This window comes from Bos javanicus, chromosome 11 (genome assembly GCF_032452875.1).
Source record: "Bos javanicus breed banteng chromosome 11, ARS-OSU_banteng_1.0, whole genome shotgun sequence".
Lineage (NCBI taxonomy): Eukaryota > Metazoa > Chordata > Mammalia > Artiodactyla > Bovidae > Bos > Bos javanicus.
Window position 1 is genome coordinate 9,198,515 of NC_083878.1, and position 23,709 is coordinate 9,222,223.

Genomic DNA, 23,709 nt, shown 5'->3' on the forward strand with positions numbered 1-23,709 from the left:
GAAGTCTTCACAGCAACAAAGAAGCAGAACAGCCTAAATAAATACATACATCTTGAAAACAAAGACAAAGCTGTAGGTCCATCCACAAGTGGAAATGAAATTAAGTCGTTGGTCTACAAGTCAAGGAAGAGGGTGGCCTAGGGCTGCTGTCAGAAATGAGCGAACCTACCCACTGGAGTTTCTGGTGTCTCTGGGGCCCCTGACTCTGTGACTCTCAGGCTTTGCACCAGCGGAGGGCTGGAGAAAATACAAGCGTTCTGGGTTTGCGCATCTCTCAGGCGAGAGCCATAAAATATGGATATGCATACGTTGGGTTACACATTAGCAACTGACAACTGCACATCAAAAAAAAAGGTGTCCTTCCTCGGTGCAGAACGTGACGGAAGAATCCGGAATGGGTAAAGAAAAAAGAGCCGTGCACGGGAGAACCGTTTCATTTCATTCCTTATATGTACAAACATGAATAATTTGACATGATGTTTAGACAGTTTCTCCCTAACTTAAGTCTTTTAATTAAAATGAAAGGAAGGAAATATGCTTTAAATATGAATGCGGGAAGGTGTGGGCTGGCACACTTGCCCACGTGCCCCTCTCCCTCCGTCTTTCGAGAACACAATAAACTCTCGTCTTCCCCCGCTGTCTTTTCATAATGTTTACGGCTGTTGTAGGCACCACGTAACCCGTGCTGTTTGCGATGCTCCCCATATTAAGTGAGAGCCCGTCCCTTCCTCTGCTATTTACTTTTGTGGCAAATCAGTCAATGTATTTTCCTCGACTCGCCAGGCAATAACGCAGGGCTGCCTGTGGCCGTAAAGGTAAATGCTACCTTTTCAACCAGTGCCAAACGGCGCGCCCCGGGCTGAGCGCCGAGTGAATGAGAGGAGTATATTCTGGGCTGAAAAATGGGCTCGGATGTTAGCCCTCATAAATTACATGATTATTAAAATGCTGCGCAGTCCAGCCCATATGATTTCATTTTACCTTCTGCTGGCTCCCCGTTGACTGCTCCACTTTGTTTTCCGTGCGCTTAACTTGGGAAATGCTAAACAAGTTGTGATATTTACCTGTTTAGGATCAAATTGCGAAATGATCTGCTTAGTTCTGTTCTAAATTAAGGTCTGCGTGAAATGTCATAGCATTTATCTTTCATAAAATGAGACAGCAAGGACACTAATTTCCTAGGTATTCAATCACTGCCCCGCGCCACTTGAGAGACAGCCCAGAAGCGGGCCTGCCCACAGTTCACAGCTCGCTGACAGCCCTGAGATGGAATCATAAAAGTCAATTAATCATTAAAAGCTGTTACAAGCACATATCGAACCAGTCTGGCACAAAATGTTAATCAGTCCAATATCAATATAATAAATTCCCGCAAATTGGAGCGATCGATACATTTAGGACCTAATGAATCAATCGGGGGATGCCGGGCCGCTCCTTGGGGTCCCAGTGACATGGCAGCCGGGCAAGTGCGACGTCTCTAGGCTCGCTGCCAACAGAGGTCACCTCTCCTAACAGGCTGTTCACTTCAGCCGCAGTTACCACGGTGACAGCATGTCACCGCTGCCCCAGTGTCCTTCTAGGTGAGGTGGGAACCAATGCATCACTACCCTTGATGGATTTGTCAATAATACTTAGCAGGGGAGGGGGGCCGGCTCACACAGCCCTCGCAGGTCCGAGTCCCCGGGCAGTTTGGTGTGATTTAATTGTCTGAAGAGGCTTGTGCGTCTGCATATATGCAGCAGCTAACCGGGGGTCACAGGAAGAGGGAGGTGGCAGGCCGGCCAGCTGCACTCAGAAGCCTTGGGAACCTGGCGCAGGCAGGAGCCACGGCCAGGCTGGTGTTCCATTAACCAGGTTGCCGTGGAAGTGAGAAGTCACCTGGAGCCTCTTGGATGAAGAATTTATTAGCTACAAAATTTTAATACATTACTCATGAGTGGAAACGGAGTCAGGCATTAATCCCTGCCGGCTGAAGCTCTGAGCCCAGATGCCTGCTGACGGGCGGTGGACTGTCGCCAGGAAAAAAAGTCCATCAGGATCAATTATGGGGCAGCTGGACTAATGGGTGGGGGTCTCTGGCATGCGCTGTCTCTCTGTCCGCACCCTCTCTGTTCCACCTATTGCCGGCAACCTCACTCTTACCCAGACAGACCCAGGAGTCCTAAAGCTGGATGCAGACAGGACACACACAAGAGGTTTCCCATCAGCCTCTCCATCCTCTGCTTTTAAAAACCAGAGTTTTCAAGTTTCAAACCATTTTATCTTTTGCTGAGCCTGTTAAAGGGCTTCTTGGGTGGCTTAGCACTAAAAGTCTACCTCCCAATGCAGGAGATTCGGGTTCAATCCCTGGATCGGAAAGATCCCCTGGAGAAGGGCATGGCAACCCACTCCAGTATTCTTGCCTGGAGAATCCCATGGACAGAGGAGCCTGGCGGGCTACAGTCCATGGGGTCACAAAGAGTTGGACACGATTGAACAACTAAAAAACAACAACAACAACAAACATGACTATTAAGTGAAGGGAAGTGACTCCCTTGACCAGTGAAGGAAGCTAGGAGCAACTTCCACATTGCAGAGGAAACCTCTTTAGAGATAAAAGAAATATTCGCCACGGGGTCTCCAGGGAATCATACTGTTCCAGAACCTTCACTGTCATTTCACATAAAACATAAAGGTTAACACTGAATAAAATAATATCCTGGCTGATCATTCTAATGGTCTCCAAGTACAGCTTCTTTTCCTGGGTTGTTGTTCTGTAAAGCATGGACCAGACTTGCTTCCGACGTTTTTAAAATATGTGCCTGCTGCACCAGTGGGATGATCTCATTCAATTTCATCCCCAGCAGTTTCTGGGTGCGTCTCTCTTACAGTCATTCATTCCCTTCTAGAAAAATAGAAGCAATCCCATCCAAAGAAATGTTCATTTCCACTAGACTGTTATTTTTAAAGGTTTTTTTCTCACCTGCTTAAAAAAAAAAAAAGAGGACAAAAAATCATTTTTTCTAATGGTCTGAATTATAGGAAACATCAAAATAAATTACAAATTCCACGCTAAAGAAATAACTATTCAACACATTGAGACAGGGTGGTGTTCAGGGTGTGCAGACAAAGGTAGTACAGTGACTTCGCTTAATTGCCCTGACACTGCGCTCCGTTCCTCCAGCTATGATCTGAGAGCTAAAAATCTCTCATTGTTATTAATTGTATTCCTTTTAGAATGTAATGTCATATCGCTCCAGGCTGAGCTAATGAAACATACCCATATTACCAAAATAGGCATATTTCTTTTTGTTCTATGCATTCTATCAAAACTGTCTACCAAAGACATTGTGTTAAAAAATCCTTTTATAGAGCCAGAGAAAGAATATCTCAACTACCTCAACGTTTCTATTACACGATTACTAAAATGCCCAGGAGGACGAAACAATATAGTAGGAATCCAGTTATCCTAGAAGACTCGAGAAGTATCGCTAATTCCTGTGCCTGATTTATGTTAATATTAATGCTAGGTTACACGCTCTGGCTTCTGACTGCATTCCAATTCACACAAAGGCGGGCGCTCCCCTGCACCGCAGCCCCGTGCCTCTATTCTAATGAGAATCTGAATTATTTATCTCTATTTATCCTACAGGAGTTCACTCGACCCCGGTCCCATTTTCTTTGCCGACTGCGCATCAATGCGTGTAAACATGACTTCAGAGCTGTCCTTTTCCAGCCATGAGGCACGGCGATAGACAGTAGTCAAAAATGTTGTGCCACTAACAGAATTCATTTAAGCATTGATTCGAGGTAAACTCTTCTAATTAAGTCAACTTTAACACAGACACGCAAACGGCCGCTTGCATAGGCATCTGGCGCCTAACGATGTCTGGGGAGCCCACAAGAATCAGGAGAGACAGGCCAAGGAGACGGTTAATAAATTCCGTCTCTCCTTTCTGTAACCTCTCTGCTGGAAAACCAGTTGTTGGTGAGGGACTCAGAGGTTCTGGGGGCACGGAGGGCTTCTCCTCTTTGCTCTGGTTTTCTACTAGGCCCAGTGGGTGGCCGAATACTTCCTCTGGGTCCCACTTGCCCAAGGATTTGTAGAAGGGCTGCAGGGGAATGGAATGGTTGGAAATCATAGGGAGGATTTGGCCTCAAGGCTATGGAGTGGTGTGTGACTCAGCATTCTCCAGAGAAACAGAAACAGTGGGGGCACAGACACACACACACACACACACACACACACACACACAGGTTTATTAAAAGGAACTGGCAATTATAAGCAATGGGGTTGCTTCCTGTCCAAGTCCCAAGACCTGAGATCTAGGGAAGCCAGAGGCAGAGGTGCTGGTCTGAGGGCCAGAGAAGACCCACGACCCACTTCAAGCTGTCAGGCAGACAGAGAGCATGAATTCTTGAATTCTCTCTTCCTCCGGCTTGTGCTGTCTTCATGCCCCAGGTGGATCAGATGATGTCCAGCCACATCAGGGAGGGCCAGTTGCTTCACTCAGTCCATCAGTTCAAATGTTCATCTTATCCAAGAACACCTTCATGGAGACGCATCTAGAAATAACATTTTACCAGCTCTCTGGACATCCCTTGTTGGTGTTCAGTCACTCAGTCATGTCTTACCCTTTGTGATCCCATGGACTGCAGGACGCCAGGCTTCCGTGTCCTTCACCATCTCCCAAAGTTCACTCAAACTCACATCCATTGAGTTAATGATATGGTCCAAGCATCTCATCCTCTGTCACCCCCTTCTCCTCCTGCTCTCAATCTTTCCCAGCATCCTTTGACTGAGTCAAATTGACCCATAAAATTAAGTATCTCGAATGTCTAAGCCTCCTGAGATGGGGACCATTCCTGAAGGCCTAGAGGATGAAATAGGATGGATGGGGAGCTGCAGTAACAACAGGACAAAGTTTTACAAAAGTGATGTTTCTGTCAGAAGATCAGTGGTTGTCAGCGACTGGGATTCTCCAGTTTCAGGGTGCCTAACGGAACATTACCAGAACGCCTTCCAGCCTCTGTTGTTGAGGGGATGTTCCAGAGCTGGTTACTTTGGACTCATTATTGTAAGTTGAACGATTATCTGAGCCCACTGAGTAGAGTCTGTCTGATGCCACTGACAGGCCCAGTGTAAAGGAGTACATAAAACAGAATTGAAGTCGATGAAGCAAAGGTCCTGGAACATGACTTAGTATTTATATACAAAAATTTACCAAAAAAGAACTTATGGCCAACCCAATAATTTCCTTTGGGTTTTTCCTTACAAAAAAGGAAAACCTGAACAAACTTTGGGGCCAGGCCAATATTAATGAGCATATAAGGCAAATAGCAATACAGTAGAATGAATCCAGTTGATAACCAGTAATTTGTGAAAAGTGAATCTAAAACATTAGCGTAGTGGGACTGGAGAGATAATATTATATTACTCTTTCGACTCTTGAGAGTCCCTTGGACTGCAAGGAGATCAAACCAGTCAATCCCAAAGAAAATAAACCCTGAATAGTCATTGGAAGGACTGATACTGAACCTCCAATACTTTGGCCACCTGATGCGAAAAGCTGACTTATTGGAAAAGACCTTGATGCTGGGGAAGATTGAGGGCAGGAGGAGAAGCGGGTGACAGAGGATGAGATGGTTGGATGGCATCACTGACTCAATGGACTTGAGTTTGAGCAAGCTCAGGGAGATAGTGGAGGACAGGGAAGCCTGGTGTGCTACAGTCTACTGGGTCTCGAAGAGTCGGACAAGACTGAGCAACTTAACAACAACAACAACATTATTCTTTAGACAAGTCCTGATACAATATATGATAAGGTACACACATTTCCTGGCACACCCTATAGAAACACAAACTCAGATGTGTACTGAGCTTGGCTACTGGTCCCTGACTCTTTTGATTCCAAATTCCCAAAGAGGCTAAATTGAGGTTCTCAAGACTGTGGGCTCCATGGTTCCAGGGGGGAACTGGGGAGCTGAGCAGTCAACCCCATGGTGTGGGGAGGAGAGAAGTTGAGCTGCATCCCTCTGTTGGCTGAATCTCAGGCCCAGTCTCCCCAGCTGGACCCAGAAAGCAGGTGTCAACAAACTGGGAGATTCCAAGGATGGAACCATTATCCCAGGAAGCCCCCCCAGCCCCCAGAATTGCAATGAGCCCCATGGATCTTTAATCAGCATAGTCACCATCATGGCCAGGAGGTTCAGCCGGGACCACCATGGGTTTAGAAATGAGCAGCTGGACACCTGAAGCTCCAAGCTGGCCAGCTGCCTATCGTCATCCTGGTCTGTTAATCCTTTCAAAACAGCACCTTTCATTTCACACAATTGAAACTTTCGGATTCCATTCATGGCATTCTGGTCGGCTTTCACTATACATTTTCTTTCTTTGAAAATTCCATTCTAATATAAAAGCAAGGCATGCAACATGTAAGAAGGAGCTTCCCCAGTGGCTCAGTGGTAAGTAATCCACCTGCAACGCAGGAGATTCAGGAGATGCAGGTTCAATTCCTGGGTTGGGAAGATCCCCTGGAGGAGGGCACAGCAACCCACTTCAGTATTCTTGTCAGGAGAATCCCATGGACAGAAGAGCCTGGTGGGCTACAGTCCATGGGGTCGCAAAGAATGAGACACTACTAAAGCGACTCAGCATGCATGCACTCATGCAGCTTGTAAAATATTCAGACCATACACATAGGTAAACAGCCAAAGTCCCTTCATTCTTAGTCTCTGGAGTTCACTACTGTTATTGTGCTATGTGATGTATGTTATTTAAAATTTTCTATTTATTTATATGTTCATGGGTAAAAGAAGAAGAGTTTTGTTTGAATGAAATGAACATCCATGTGCCATAATATTATACATTAATGTATGTACTAGCTTCCTGCTGCTGCTGCTGCTAAGTTGCTTCAGTCGTGTCTGACTCTGTGTGACCCCATAGATGGCAGCCCACCAGGGTCCCCCATCCCTGGGATTCTCCAGGCAAGAACACTGGAGTGGGTTGCCATTTCCTTCTCCAATGCCTGAAAGTGAAAAGTGAAAGTGAAGTCTCTCAGTCATGTCCAACTCTTAGCGACCCCATGGACTGCAGCCCATCAGGCTCCATGGGATTTTCCAGGCAAGAGTACTGCAGTGGGGTGCCATTGCCTTCTCTGAGACGGCAGCCCTAGAACTGCAGTAATGAGTTACAAACCAGGGGGCTACAAAGGACAGCAATTTGTTCTCTTCTGGTTCTGGAAGCCAGAAGGTCATGATCGAGGTGTCAGCAGGACCACTGGGGAGAAGTTGTTCTACGTCCCCCTCCTGACTTCCAGGGGCAGTGGTCCTGGGCACTGCCTAGCCTGTGGCTTTATCACTTCTTCCTCTGTCTTCATGTGACTCTCTTCCTTTCGTGTGTGTGTCTAAATTTTTCTCTTCTTATAAGGACTCCTGGTTATTGAATTAGGGCCCAATCTGATCTAGTGTGACCTCACTTTTTTTTAGAAAAATCTTTATTGAAATATAGTTGCTTTACGATGTTGTGTTAGTTTCTGCTGTACAGCATAGTGAATCAGCTATACATATACACACGCACACATATATCCCTCTTTTTTAGATTTCTTTCCCATGAAGGTCAGCACAGAGCATTGAGTAGACTTCCTTGTTCTGTGCAGTAGGTTCTCATTAGTTACCTATTTTATTAATACACATAATGTCATTAGTGTATATGTGTCAATTCCAATCTCCCAGTTCATCCCACCTCCCTTTCACCTTGATCTCCATATGCTTGTTCTTTACATCTGTGTCTCTATTTCTGCCTTGCAGATAAGCTCATCTGTACCATTTCTCTAGATTCCACATATAAATGAGATTATATGTGAGTTTTTCTCTTCTGACTGGCTTCACTCTGTGTGACCGTCTCTAGGTCCATCCACACCTCTGCAGATGGCTCTGTTTGTTCTGTTTTATGGTTGAGAAGTATTCCATTGTGTATATGCACCACATCTTCTTTATCCATTCCTCTGTCAATGGACGCTTAGGTTGCGTCCATATCTTGACTATTATAAATAGTGCTGCAATGAACACTGAGGTCTTTGGGAATTACGGTTTTCTCCAGGTGTATGCCCAGAAGAGTATGACTTCGTCTTAACCTCGTCCACCTGCTGTGCATCTGAAACCGATACAACATTGTAAATCAACTCTCTTTTAATACAAAAATAAGTTTTTAAACTGTTTATTATTTACTTGGCTTCACCTGGTCTTAGTTATGGCATGTGGGATCTGGCTTCGTGACCAGGGATTGAACTCCGGCCACCTGTGTAGGGAGCTCAGCGACTCAGCCATTGGACCATCAGGGAAGTCCCCAAGACAAATTAAAAAAAAAAATACAAAACAAATTATTCTTTTTCCACCCACCCGCCCCACAGTCAGTGTCTCTGAATCTGCCAATGCTGTTCCAACACTTCAACTTTCAACAGTTCGTTTACAGCACTGAATACAAGCTCCCGCCTCCCGCGTGTCCTGGCGCCCTGCCTCCCCAGCATCTCCCTAAGACGGAGCTCTCTCCCTGAGGCTCCTCCCCGCCCCTGGCTCTCTGCTGAGCAGCTATTCCTCGCTCCTCCTGCCTCTTAGGAGGAGCCCTCCCAGACCCTGTGTGTCACACCAGCCTCGAGAATCCCACGATCCCATCTCATTCTCCTGAATTCCTTCCCGGCACTTACCACGCTCTGAACATCTTATTTGTTCATTTCTGTGTTTGCTTGTTTATGTTTCATCTCCTCTAATTGTAGGACAACTTACTGGAGAACAAGACTCTGACTTCTTGCAGCTGTGTCCCAGGGGCGCGGCACAAAAGGCTTTCGAGGAAAACGTGTCGGCCGAATGCACACAGGGTTGTTGCCTGCTTTCCCCCTACTCTGTTCTGTTTGTACAGAAAAAAAAAGCTGTTCATTTTTTCTTTACTGGGTGGCCACCTATTTCTTTTGCTTTTAAATAAGAATTTTTTTAAACCCTAATAGGGTTTCCCAGGTGCACAATCATATCAGATAATCTGCAACTAAGAAATAAATTATCTCCTTATTTTCACTATTTGCACCTCTTATTTTGCTATTTTAATTCCTTTGACAAGTGCTTCTGGAAACATTTTAAATAATATTGGTAATAACAAGTACCCTTGAGCTGGTATTAACTGTAATAAAAATAGTTCTCTTTTGGGGTTTTACCACAAAACACTATGGGCTTCCCAGGCAGCCCTAGTGGTAAAGAATCTGCTTGCCAATGCAGGAGATGTAAGAGATGTGGGTTCAATCCCTGGGTCGGGAAGAGCCCCTGCAGCAGGAAATGGCAACCCTCTTCAGTATTCTTGCCTGGAGGATCCCATGGACCGAGGAACCTGGTGGGCTATAGTCCATGGAGTCAGAAAAAGTCAGACAAAACTAAGCACTGAGCACCATACTATGATGCTGACACCAGAATGAATGTGTGTGTGTACGTGTGTGAGTGTGTGTGTGTAGTTTGATCATGTTAAGAAAATATGGATCTAGAGCCATTACATGAAAGTTTTTTAAAACTCAGAATTGAGTATCATTCTTTAGGCATGTTTTAGCATTTCTTCAGATCAACAAATGATTGGTGATGAATTTAGTAGGGTGATGAATTATATTTATTGATTTATTATTGAATTATTACTGAATTTTGGATTGAACCCATTCGATCTTCCCTTTAATAGACTGCAATCTGTCTTTGCTAATAGTTCATTTAGGATCTTTGCAACAATACACGAGTGCCCGGCCACCTAAGCAGTTACGCACATTTGGTTCCTGGTCTCGGGCTGTCATTATTTAACACACTTTGGAACAAGGTCATCTCTAGAAGTGAAGCTGAGAGAGAGGAGGGGAAAAGAGAGAATTCAGAACTCTTTTCATCATACAAGTTTATGATATGGCAAAAAAAAAAAGATGCTTTTGTAGAAATACCTAAAGCTCAACCATAGTTGATAAAATGCCCCAGGAACTCATGTATTTATTCAGAACATGATTACGGATTTGAGGGTTTGGAGAGGGAACAATCATTCTTCAACTAAAGACAGAAACGTAGATGGCAGACTGGAATGATCTTCTAAGAGCACGTGACCACCCTGTCTGAGGAGAAAGGAGCAGCTAACAAACCCACTGGCACAGCGGTCCTCAGGGATGACCTGGGTCCACTGTGACCACATGATCTGCTATGAGTTTATGGTGGTTTACAAGCAGAGTAGAAGCTGAGATAGTCTCCCATCCAGCAAAAGTAAGAAGGATCTCCCTTTCTTCAGCAGTGTAGCCACTCAGGTTGACCTAAATCCTATTTAAATATGGTTTCACTAAAGATTTGCCAACTGTGTCCAGCAAAAAAAGATAAGAACCAACCCCTAATGTAAGCACTGCATCAGTTCAGTTCAGTCGCCCAGTCGTGTCCAACTCTTTGCAACCCCGTGGATTGCAGCATGCCAGGCTCCCCTGTCCATCACCAACTCCCAGAGCTTGTTCAAACTCATGTCCATCAAGTTTGTGATGTCATCCAATCATCTCATCCTCTGTCGTCCCCTTCTCCTGCCTTCAGTCTTTCCCAGCATCAGGGTCTTTTCCAAAGCACTGCCTGGAGACATCAGTTCTGCTAAAGCATTTAACTTATTTCATGACATTAAAGTTCATTACAGCCTGCTGATAATACTAGAAAATATTTTGTTTGACAAAATGAACATCAGTATAGCCTTTAAAACATTCTTTTTTCTTCCTTTCTTCCTCTTTCTTTTTTAAGTACTTGCACTTTATAAAGGGGAGCTTCCCTAATATTTCAGTGGTAAAACAAAAGAAAAACCTTCCTGCCAATGCAGGAGATGCAGGTTTGAAACCTGGGTTGGGAATATCCCCTGGAGAAGGAAATGGCAACCCATTCCAGTATTCTTGCCTGAGAAATCCCATGGATGGAGGAGCCTAGTGGGCTAAAATCTATGGAGTCACAAAAGACTTAGACACAACTTAGTGACTAAACAACAACAATTTGTATAAAGATTCCTGGAGAACCAGATGGGTAACAGAAAATCTCAAAATACCAGGTTTCACGCGTGATACTAATATTAGGAGGAAAAAAATGACCCTAGAAATTATTTAGTTACTCTGAAATCTGGTACTTTCGGAAAATAAAGAATTCATCCTGTAACACTGTGTTCTTACATTTTTGACACAACTAGTGTGGGAGGTTGGCCCAGGCCCCTGCCTTCCACCTGAGAAAGAATTCCCAAGCTACTTTCTTTGGGGGGAATTTGTCCACAGTCCCAACTGCCCAGAGGGTCCCCTGAGAATCTGGGCAGGATCCAAGGGGTCCCAGGGGGGATGACACACCCATGTCAAGAGGGAAGACCGGCTGAGGTTTGTGTGAGTCACCTCAAGAATCTGGTGTCAGACTCGCCTAGTGACACAGTGGATAAGAAGCCACCTGCCAATGCGGGGGACACGGGTTGGATCCCTGCCCCGGGACGATTCCAAGGGCCTCGGAGCCGCTGAGCTGGTGTGCCACACCTACTGAAGCCCTCTCTCCCCTAAAGCCTGCCCTCTACAAGAGAAGCCACTGCAGTAAGTCCACACGTTGCAACAAAGAGTAGCCCCTGCTCCCCACAAGTAGAGAAAGCCCAAACGCAGCAACGAAGACCCAGCGCACCAAAAACAAGCAAATAAGAATTTTACAAATATGCCAAAAAAAGAATCTGGTGTCAGGGGCCCACCATACCTGCCGAGCTGGTTTCCCCAGGGCCACCACCTGCACCGGCCACCCAGCCCCCAGCAGCCACAGTTCAGCTCCCATTTTGACATGAGACCATTTAAATGGAAATCCAGTTTTACAAAGTGCGAGTGACTGGTAATGAAGACGTGAATGATGCTTATGAGAATTTTATTTAATTTTAAATCAATTGTGTATTCTAATTCATTAATAAAGGGAAGAACAAAGACTACAGGAGTACTTAATCTCAAGTCATTATTCAACGAGGAGGGAGTACATCTTTATGAAATTCTTGGGGAAATGGTCAATTTCCCGTTTTCCCTGAAAAATCTATTTTTATGGAAGAATTTGGGCCCAGCTCATTCTGTAAAAATTAGATTTGACTTTATCTGATGTTATATAAACAAGAAAAAAAGGTCCAACCGAGTGCTGGACTGAGTTTTTCACCATCCATTTTTGTTATTGCAAGACGGTCTAAAACAGACCGTCTTCGTTTGAAACAGAAGACTTCTTATTGGTAACAATAAAGTATCTGAAGAAAACATGATAGTCCTTAAGAGAGAACTAAAGGTCAAAAAATGTGCTCTAGGGCACTCCTCTGGTGGTTCAGTGGTTAAGACGCTGAGCTGCAGGGGATATGGGTTCAATTCCTAGTCAGGGAACTAAGAACCTGCATGCTGCATAGTGTAGCCAAAAATCAAGAAAAACATTTTTAAAAAATAAAAATAAACGTGTGCTGTAATGGAGAGATTTGGAAGTTCTTGAGGGCGCTGAGGTTCTTGTCTTCCTTGGGGTGCTTGGCTTTCTTTGGGGGTTACGTCAAGGTCAAGGCTGGGCAGTGGTCACTGTTGTAGCTTTCTCTGGCTTCTCTAATACATAGAAGAATGAAATCCCTACAAATAGTCTCTTTTCTTGGACTTCCTGGGTGGCACTAGCGGTAAAGAACCTGCCTCAATGCAGGAGATATAAGAGACTCGGGTTTGATCCCTAGTTTGGGAAGATCCCCTGGACGAGGGCATGGCAACCCACTCCAGTATTCTTGACTGGGAAATCCCATGGACAGAGGAGCCTGGCAGGCTACAGTCCATGGGGTCACAGAAGACTTGGACACAACTGAAGTGACTGAGCACGCTTGCCCGCACCTGGTTTAACTTGGTCTAGAAGCACTGAGGGCCTGAGGGCTGTGTGTGGCCTGGGTCACGACTGCGGTGTCACAGGGTGGAATGTAAATGTGAGGCCGCCCTCCACCTCCAGGGCGATGCACACTGCCCACAGGGTGGGTACGTAGTGATGTCAGTCTCCCTCTGCTTCTGAGTTGTGTGACTGTCCCCCTGTCAAGGCCACCACCCCCTGGCAGGCTCTACCGGATGCGCTCTGGATGGAAGATTCTGGAACGTGTTCAAGCATTACTCATCTTTGGGGCTTATTTTCACCCAATAAATTTTAGTATGTGAATTATGACTCCCAAGATTCATGGTTTTATTTCATTTTCCTCAATTGAAGAGTACAAAAAGTAGTGTGGGTCAGTGGGTGGGTGGGTGACCTTCCAAAGGATTTCCAGCATCTCAGAGGCTACTTTCAAGTAGCCCTTCACCTGACCCTTGTCCTCCAGCCCACAGACCAGAGGTGCGTGCTTTGTAAAGAGCAGAGTGGGCTGGTTGGGTTTTTAAAGAATCGAGTCCCCAGCTGCTATTAACGCCACTTTCACTTTTCTCCAGTCTATTAGAGCTTGGAAAGCAAAGTGAGAACACATAGGCTGCCAGCTCTGAAGAAGTCACTCGGTCCAGAAATTAAACCGTTGGAGCTCTGCTTGCTGCAGGGTATAGGATCGAAAGGAGTGTTTTTAGCAAAATGTATGTGAATAATGTTGATTTCCCAGGGTCTCAGTGAGAGCTGTAATTGTCAGCACTGCTATTCTTTAAAACTCTTAATAGAGGTATTTATTATTATAAATACATACAGAAAAGACATGTTTGTGTCCTAAGTACACAGCTTGATAAATATTCACACTATTTTATTCTTGTCATTTGGATTCAGTCAGTTCAGTTCTGTTCAGTCGCTCAGTCGTGTCTGACTCTTTGTGATCCCATGAATCACAGCACTCCAGGCCTCCCTGTTCATCACCATCTCCCGGAATTCACTCAAACTCACGTCCATCGAGTCAGTGATGCCATCCAGCCATCTCATCCTCTATCGTCCCCTTCTCCTCCTGCCCCCAATCCCTCCTAGCATCAGGGTCTTTTCCAATGAGGTGGCCAAAGTACTGGAGTTTCAGCTTTGGTATCAGTCCTTCCAAAGAACACCCAGGGCTGATCTCCTTTAGAATGATCTCTCCTCTTTCACTTTCATCAAGAGGCTTTTTAGTTCCTCTTCACTTTCTGCCATAAGGGTGGTATCATCTGCATATCTGAGGTTATTGATATTTCTCCCAGCAATCTTGATTCCAGCCTGTGCTTCTTTCAGCCCAGTGTTTCTCATGATGTACTCTGCATAGAAGTTAAATAAACAGGGTGACAATATACAGCCTTGATGTACTCTTCCTATTTTCCTATTTGGAACCAGTCTGCTGTTCCATGTCCAGTTCTAACTGTTGCTTCTTGACCTGCATATAGGTTTCTCAAGAGGCAGGTCAGGTGGTCTGGTATTCCCATCTCTTGAAGAATTTTCCACAGTTTGTTGTGATCCACACAGTCAAAGGCTTTGGCATAGTCAATAAAGCAGAAATTGATGTTTTTCTGGAACTCTCTTGCTTTTTCCATGATCCAGAGGATGTTGGCAATTTGATCTCTCATTCCTCTGCCTTTTCTAAAACCAGCTTGAACATCTGGAAGTTCACAGTTCATGTATTGCTGAAGCCTGGCTTGGAGAATTTTGAGCATTACTTTACTAGCGTGTGAGATGAGTACAATTGTGCGGTAGTTTGAGCATTCTTTGGCATTGCCTTTCTTTGGGACTGGAATGAAAACTGACCTTTTCCAGTCCTGTGGCCACTGCTGAGTTTTCCCAATTTGCTGGCATATTGAGTGCAGCACTTTCACAGCATCATATTTCAGGATTTGAAACAGCTCAACTGGAATTCCATCACCTCCACTAGCTTTGTTCATAGTGATGCTTTCTAAGGCCCACTTGACTTCACATTCCAGGATGTCTGGTTCTAGTTGAGTAATCATTTGGATTAACAGATCTTTATATACTGCCTGGTGCTGGGAAAGATGGAGGGCAGGAGGAGAAGAGAAGGGCAGAGGATGAGATGATCAGATGGCATCACCTATTCCATGGACATGAGTTTGAGCAAACTCTGGGAGATAGTGAAGGAGAGGAAAGTCTGGCATGCTGCAGTTCATGTGGTCTCAAAGAGTCAGACAAAACTTAGCAACTTGCTCCTTGGAAGAAAAACTATGACCAACCTAGACAGCATATTAAAAAGCAGAGACATTACTTTGCCAACAAAGGTCCGTCTAGTCAAGGCTATGGTTTTTCTGGTAGTCATGTAGGGATGTGAGAGTTGGACTATAAAGAAAGCTGAGTGCCCAAGAATTGATGCTTTTGAACTGTGGTGTTGTAGAAGACTCTTGAGAGTCCCTTGAGCTGCAAGGAGATCCATCCAGTCCATCCTAAAGGAAATCAGTCCTGACTATTCATTGGAAGGACTGATGCTGAAGCTGAAACTCCAATACTTTGGCCACCTGATGCAAAGAGCTGACTCGTTGGAAAAGACACAGATGCTGGGAAACATTGAAGGCAGAAGGAGAAGGGGACGACAGAGGATGAGATGGCTGGATGGCATCACCGATGTGATGGACATTAATTTATGTAGGCTCCAGGTGTTGGGGATGAACAGGAAAGACTGGCATGCTACAGTCCATGGGGTCACAAAGAGTTGGACACAACTGAGCAACTGAACTGAACTGAAACAACAGTACTTCAAATATAAACAGAAAGTCTAAGCATGTTTCGATGATCTTTAATTAAAACAGGAAAAAGTGTCCATATATACAGAACTTCCTTCTTTGAATGGAGTCTCATTGACAATGAATGTCCAGTTTTTGAAACCAATGTGCTGTGTTGTGCTAAGTTGCTTCAGTTGTGCCCAACTCTGTGACCCCATGGACTGTAGCCCGAAGGCCTCCTCTGTCCATGTATTTTCCAGGCAAAAATACTGGAGTGGGTTGCCATGCCTTCCTCTAGGCCATGTTCCCGACCCAAGGATTGAACCCGCGTCTCTTATATTCCTGCGTTGGCAGGTGGGTTCTTTACCACTAGTGTCACGGGGAAACCTATATAGGATGCAGAAATGACAGCTAGATTGTCTTCTGTCCCTCACACATCTCAATGAAAGTGTCCCTCACACTTGCGTTCAAGCTCTTCTGACAAAGCTGCATGCTTATTTGTCCTCCCAGCATATGTTCTTGGGATAGTTCTGTTTAGTAGGAAAGCCATTTCATTGAGCTTCTCTATTTTATTAGATTTGTCAGACAACAGAATACTGGCCAGAATTTGCGAATCTGTTACCATGGCTCTGTCCCAATACAACTCGGAGAAGCGGTTTCCTGACACATTCTAGGGTTCATACTTAAAACAGGTGTTAATCCACTTGCTGACTCCACAGAGGGCCACTGATTGATGCTAAGTCTCGGGGCCTCTGTTCTGTGTTATTGACATTTTTGAGGAAACCTTCTCTACTCTACGTCCTAGCTCCTCTGCTGGGTTGATTCATGATAGGAGTGGATCATTGCTTCTCAAACATTAGAAGCTTATATTGAGGATTTCCCGGTGGTCCAGCAGATAAGAATCCACCTGCCAATGTAGGAGACACGGGTTCCGTCCTTGGTCTGGGAAGATCCCACATGCCATGGAGCAAATAAGCCTGTGCACCACAACTACTGAGTCTGTGCTCTGGAGCCGGTACTGTGCAACAGGAGAAGCCACTGCAAAGAGAAGCCCGCTCACCACAGCTAGAGAATAGCCCCGCTCACCACAGCTAGAGAAAAGACTCTTGCATCAGTGAAGACCCAGCACAATCAAAAACTAACTAAATAATTTTAAAAAGAAGAAGTTTATATCAAGGAAGTTGAAGGGAGAAAGAATGAAGGAATAAAACTTCTTTTTCATGAGTAAAAACTAGAGAAAATTCCCATCCTTTACGTGACTTCTGGGTCTGATGTTTTTGGAGAATTGTCTATCAAATCACACTAGGGACCAGAGATGTCAGCGTGAGCCTGGGCTGTGTGCATGGTGAGGGTTCGAGTGTATTTGGAGATGTCTGGTGATGAGAAGACAGGTTGGAGAGAGCCAAGCTGCATGTAGACTCAGCAGCAGCTGACTGAGAAGGCCAGGGGAGGGGCGAGCTGTGGCCTGAAATTCCCTGGAAAGGGGGCTGGAGAGGGAGGAGAAAATACCCTCTCTCTCCTCTCTCCCACCAAGATGAGTTCCAAACCCTCACCACGCAGCCAGCAGCACAAGCCACAAACGGGGAGAGACGCCCTGAGACACAGGGCTCAGGGGACTAAGGTGACGGTGGCTTTGGGGAGGGGACAGACTGCCAGCCTCTCTGTGCAGCCTGAGCTCCTGGGGCACGGTGCACTCACACCTCCAGAGCCCATGGGGGTAGCTGACACAGCTGGGCCAGCAATCGGCAATGGGCAATGGACGTGGCAGAGCATCAAGGTCACCCAGGAGGTCAGCCAGCCTCAGGACCAACGTGTCACAAGCTGAGGACTTGCATAAATGCAGAGGCCAGATGGAAATCTGATTTATTTCCAGCAAATAAATCCCTACCAGGATTCACTCTCTGAGAAAACTGAGAGCAGGTTGAGTTAATTAAGTAATAATTCATTCGTTTTGCAAGTGGAGTTCGTTCCCTGGTAGCTCAGATGGTAAAGAATCTGCCCACCATGCGGGAGATCCGAGTCTGATCCCTGGGTCAGGTAGATTCCTTGGAGAAGAAAGAAATGGCAACCCCTCGGGTATGCTTGCCTGGAGAACCCCATGGACAGAGGAGTCTGGTGGGCTACACAGTCCACAGGATTGCAAAGAGTTGGACATGACTGGCCAACTAACACTTTCACCTTTTCATTTTCACTAGTGTTGAGAGTACCCTGTCTGGGGGAGTGTACTGTGCTCCTGTAACACTGCCTTCAAGCCAGCAGGGCCCAGGCTCATCTCTGTGAACTAATCAGAGATAGTACAGTGGTCAAAGCAACATCAGGGCTATATGGCAACTCTGAGTACCAGCCAGTGATCAAAGGTAGAGAAAGGCTATTTGTCTTCTGCCCGCAATCGTTTTTTTTTTTTTTCCCAGAGAAAGCAAGACTCAGGCAAAGCATGTATTAAAAGGATGAAAACATCAGAGAGGCCCATCCTGATGAGCTTAGGGAAGCCCTTGTCATCTGTCCTCAACTTGGTTGAGAGTTTCGCTCTGTGGCTGGTGTGTGGGGTTTACAGCGATGCTGTGTAAGACAGTGTGGGGCCCCTGGGCACAAAGCCTTTCTGTGTCCCCCATTTCCTGATGACAGGAAATAGGCTTTGTTCATCTCCCGGGTCCTTCCCCGAGTTCCAATGAGCAGGTTCAAACAGGTGCTAATCAGGGAAGGGAGGGGATGCAGAGATAAGGGAGGAGCAGTCAAGAAACAATAATCCAGCCTTGGGACAGGTCCTGGTTTCCCCCTCAAGGGACACACACAACTATACCTTTGAGCTGCTCTGCAGACACTAAAACCCCCACCAGGTGGGAGCGGTTAACTGTCTGCTGCCCACGGGCACGGAGACCCCAGACCTGTTGGAACCAGAAGGTTGATGATGCTGACTCCCACTTACCTCACCAGCCACCAATCAGACGACTGTCCAGAGCTGACCATGTCCTCTCTGAACCTTGACTGTAACACTCCTCCCTACCCCCTCCAGGGTGGAACATACAGTTTTGAGGGTGTTATCCAGCTGTGGCCCCCTTTGCCTGGCAAAGCAATAATGCTATTCTTTTCTGTGCTCTGTGTGCTTAGTTGCTCAGTCGTGCCCAGCTCTTTGCAACCCTGTGGACTGTAGCCCGCCAGGCTTCTCTGTCCATGGAGATTCTCCAGGTGAGAATCCTGGAGTGGGTTGCCATGCCCTCCTCCAGGGATGTTCCCAACCCAGGGATCAAACCCAGGGCTCCCGCATTGCAGGTGGATTCTTTATCATCTGAGCCACCAGGAAGGCCCATTCTTTCTATTTTACCCAAAACTCTGTCTCTAAGATTTAATTTGGCATTGGGGTACAGAGGCGGATTCAGTTTCAACAATAGCCCGGCTGGCCTCAACCTCCGAGTTGGCTCAGCGGACAGAGTCCTCCTTGGGGGCACGAGGGCTCACATCTCTCCAGAGCCTTGCTGACATAAGGGCAAAGGAGACCCCCAATCTTTCATGCTAACCATGTACCTCGATGTTGCTCAGTGCTGCTGCTGCTGCTGCTAAGTCGCTTCAGTCGTGTCCGACTCTGTGCAACCCCATAGACCGCAGCCCACCAGGCTCCCCCGTCCCTGGGATTCTCCAGGCAAGAACATTGGATTGGGTTGCCATTTCCTGCACCAATGCATGAAAGTGAAAAGTGAAAGTGAAGTCGCTCAGTCGTGTCCGACTCTTAGTGACCCCATGGACTGCAGCCCACCAGGTTCCTCTATCCATGGGATTTTCCAGGCAAGAGTACTGGAGTGGGGTGCCATCGCCTTCTCCGATGTTGCTCAATAGAGATAAGCAAAGACACACTGTTAACAGCATCTATTGTGCTCATTGGCAGACCCCGAGAGCAGACTTAGAAAAAATTTGAAGACTTTGCCTCTGAAATGTGGGTTCCTGATCAAAGTCTACACCTTATAACTACTCGCCCTGGGGTGTGCATTTCTGATGAGGGTCTTTTAAATGCTAAATAGCCCTTCCCAGGGTTTTCATTGAAAGCAAATGTGCACAAAGACCACACAGCTCCTAGCTGATGATGAAGTGTTTAAAGTAAGTGACCACTTCAGGCCACATGGTGGAGGGTGTGCTGACCACAAGGCGGCCCTCCCCAGGCAGCAAAAACCACCCAGGGCCTGCGTCACTTGCAGAACTCTTATAGAAAACACAAATAATCAAGTAAATCCAATATCTGTGCCATGTCTTACAGTTTATAAGATACTCACACGCAGAAGACTTTATTTAATCATTTTCATCTTGAAGAGCTCAAGATCTAGAAAGATTGGATGCTTCAGGTGAGCTTCTGATTAGTGTGTGCGTGCTAAGTCACTTCAATAATGTCTGACTCTGTGTGACCCTATGGACTGTAGCCTGCCAGGCTCCTCTGTCCATGGGATTCTGCAGGCAAGAATCCTGGAGTGGATTGCCATGCCCTCCTCCAGGGGATCTTCCCAACCCAGGAACTGAACCTGCATCTCTTACATCTCCTGCATTGGCAGGCAGGTTCTTTACCGCTAGTGACACCTGGGAGACCCATTAATTCCTACATCATTCATTCAGCCAGTGTTAACCGACAACCTCCTTTATGTAGACATTCATCTAGGCACCGGGCCATGGAAACATGAGAAGGGACAGGTGATGAATCCACACTGAGTGAGCCAGAGTTGACCAGCAAACCTCCAGAAGCTATGAGGGGCACCCAGAGCAGACCCCTCCTCGGAGCTGTCAGAGGCACCAGTCCTGCTGACATCCTGGCCTCCAGAGCAACACAGTAAAGATCTGTGATGCTATTTTTAGGGCATGAATCCCAGGGATGGGGGAGCCTGGTGGGCTGCCATCTATGGGGTCGCACAGAGTCGGACACGACTGAAGTGACTTAGCAGCAGCAGCAGCAGGAAACCGATAATAGAGTAACTGTGATAACCTGGATTTAAAAACAGAAAGGTGGGAAATTTACAGTGGTCACTCATTCATTAAAAAAAATCCTAGAATGATCTACCCTGCGTGGAGCTGAGTGTGTGTGTGTATGTGTGCACTCACAGGCATGTGCACTGTAGATCCACCTACAGCCCGGCCTGCATCTGGGAGAGCCAGCACTCCATCCCCCAGCTCCTAGCCTTTGACCTCTGCAGTCACCCTTTTCCTCCAAGGTGGGGTCCAAGTTGTCCTTGGGCTTTCATGGCCCACTTCCCTCAGCACCCTCTCAGGGCCCTGGAGCGGCTTCAGGAGCTGAATGGTTGCAGGTTTTGGCCAGCCGAACATCTGAATTCTTTGGCAATATAGTGACCTCAAAAAACCCATCACTTTTTGGTTTATTTGCTTCTGGTCAGGCCAGGTACAAATAACTCCAATTACCAAGAGTTCCTGTGTTTATTGATATTTCTCCAAGAGTTCCTAATCCCTAAGAGTCCCTAAGGGTTCCAACCAAGACTTTCTAAGCTCTAAGCCATTGGTTTTTCATGACTAGCCCTGTATTCCAGCCCCTTCTCCATCAACTCAGTGCCAGAGATCAATGAGCTTAAGAAGGAGGCTGTGTTCCGCTGTCCAGCATTTCACGCTGGACAGGCACTGCTCCGTCCTGCTATCTCTTCTGCTCCTTAGTCTCCTCCTCTCTCTCTCAGTGTCTAGCAAAAAGAAAAAAAAATTCACCAGAGCTTCCTGAAAAGGACCCTGGGTCACAAGAGCCCCTCCTCAGCTGGTCACTTTCCTTATGAGGGCTTAATTTACATCCACAGGAACAGCTGGCTTCTCCCTCAAATCTCTCACTCAACCCAGGTCTTAGGCTTCTGACATCTAGTCCTGCCCTCTGTAGAACAAAATCCCTGTCCATCCCTGCCAGCCAGCCGACTGCCTCCAGCTTGAGTCCCCCTCTCTCCCAGGCCTCTTGCTATAAAGAGCAGCAAGGAGCAGCCAAAATCCATTGGAGTTCTCAGCTTCCTGCCCACTGTCCCTCCAGCTAGGACGTGATGCTATGTGATCTGACTCCCAGGTTATCCCAGGAGATGCTTCTGCCCACGGTTTGCAGTCTGTGGGAAGGCTCACTGGCCCCCCAGCCTGCAGTTTCTGAGTTCTTGAAACCGGAGTCCACCACAAAGACAATGTGTTTATTTTAGACCCTTCTGGTGCTAAATTCTGTAGTTTATTTATTGCCCTCTCAACATTCAGGCTCTTAGTTCCCCGACCAAGGATCAAACCTGTGCCTCCTGCATTAGCAGTGCAGAGTCTTTGTTGTAGCCATGCGTTCCGGGAAACAAACTCACCCAGGAGGACAATGCAGATAGTGGAGTGCAGTTCATACACTGGCGGGCCCAAGGCAGAGTCTCCTCTTAGCCAAGGACCCCGACCAGTTTTTGTGAAAACCTTACATACCTTAAGTATACGTGCCCAAACCCACCTCCCCAAATTCCCTGAAACTAGTCTGAACAAAGGAAAAAGAAAGATGCAATCAAAGTCAACCCGTGATTCATCTGCCTTAAACCTAGGTAGTTAACAGTGGACAATTATTAATAGGCTTGCGGTCATTCACCAATAAGCATTATAGAATGTATGCTTCTATTCAGTTACACAGATAATTAGGGTATTCTTTTAGGCGATGGAGAGCCCTGGATCTCTTCCTTCCAGAGGCCTGGTTTCCCAGTGGATATGTCATTTCCATAGATACTGGGCATAGAGCTCAAAGTCCACAGTCCGGCCCAAGATGGAGTCCTGCTTTCAAGATAGAACCTGTTCTGTTTCCTCCTTCATTTAACACTGGACTGCCAGGGAAATCTTAAATTCTGTTTTATTTGGACATTTGTCGTTGCTGTTGTTCAGTTGCTAAGCCGTGTCCAACTCTTTGTGACCCGATAGACAGTAGCATGCCAGGCTTCCCTGTCCTTCACTATCTCCTGGAGTTTACTCAGACTCACATCTGCTAAGTCAATGATGCCATCCAACCATCTAATCCTAGGCCATCCCCTTCTCTTGCCCTCAATCTTTCCCAGCATCAGGGTCTTTTCCAATGAGTCAACTCTTTACATCAGGTGGCCAAAGTATTAGAGCTTCAACTTCAGCATCAGTCTTTCCAGGGAATATTCAGGGTTGATTTCCTTTAGGATTGACTGATTTGATCTCCTTAAAGTCCAAGGGACTATCAAGAGTCTTCTCCAGCACCACAGTTTGAAAGCATCAATTTTTTGGCACTCAGCCTTCTTTATGGTCCAAATCTCACATCCGTATATGCCTACTGGAAAAAGCATAGTTTTGACTATACAGAACTTTGTGGGCAAGGTGTTGTCTCTGCTGTTTAATATGCTGTCTATGTTTGTTGTATAGACTGTATAGAGCTTCTCCATCTTTGGCTGCAAAGAATATAATCAATCTGATTTCGGTGTTGACCATCTGGTGATGTTCATGTGTAGAGTCTTCTCTTGTGTTGTTGGAAGAGGCTGTTTGCTGTGACCAGTGAGTTTTCTTAGCAAAATTCTATTAGTCTTTGCCCTGCTTCAATCTGTACTCTAAGGCCAAATTTGCCTATTACTCCAGGTGTTTCTTGACTTCCTACTTTTGCATTCCAGTCCCCTATGATGAAAGGACATCTTTTTGGGGTGTTAGTTCTAAAAGATTTTATAGGTCTTCATAGAACCATCCAACTTCAGCTTCTTCAGCATTACTGGTTGGGGCATAGACTTGGATTACTGTGATATTGAATGGTTTGCCTTGGAAATGAACAGAGATCATTCTGTCGTTTTTGAGATTGCATCCAAGTACTGCATTTTGGACTCTTTTGTTGACCATGATGGCTACTCCATTTCTTCTAAGGGATTCCTGCCCACAGTAGTAGATATAATGGTCATCTGAGTTAAATTCACCCATTCCAGTCCATTTTAGATCTCTGATTCCTAGAATGTCGACATTCACTCTTGCCATCTCCTGTTTGACCACTTCCAATTTTCCTTGATTCATGGACCTAACATTCCCTGTTCCTATGCCATATTGCTGTTTACAGCATCGGACCTTGCTTCTATCACCAGTCACATCCACAACTGGGTATTGTTTTAGGTTTGGCTCCCTCCCTTCTTTCTTT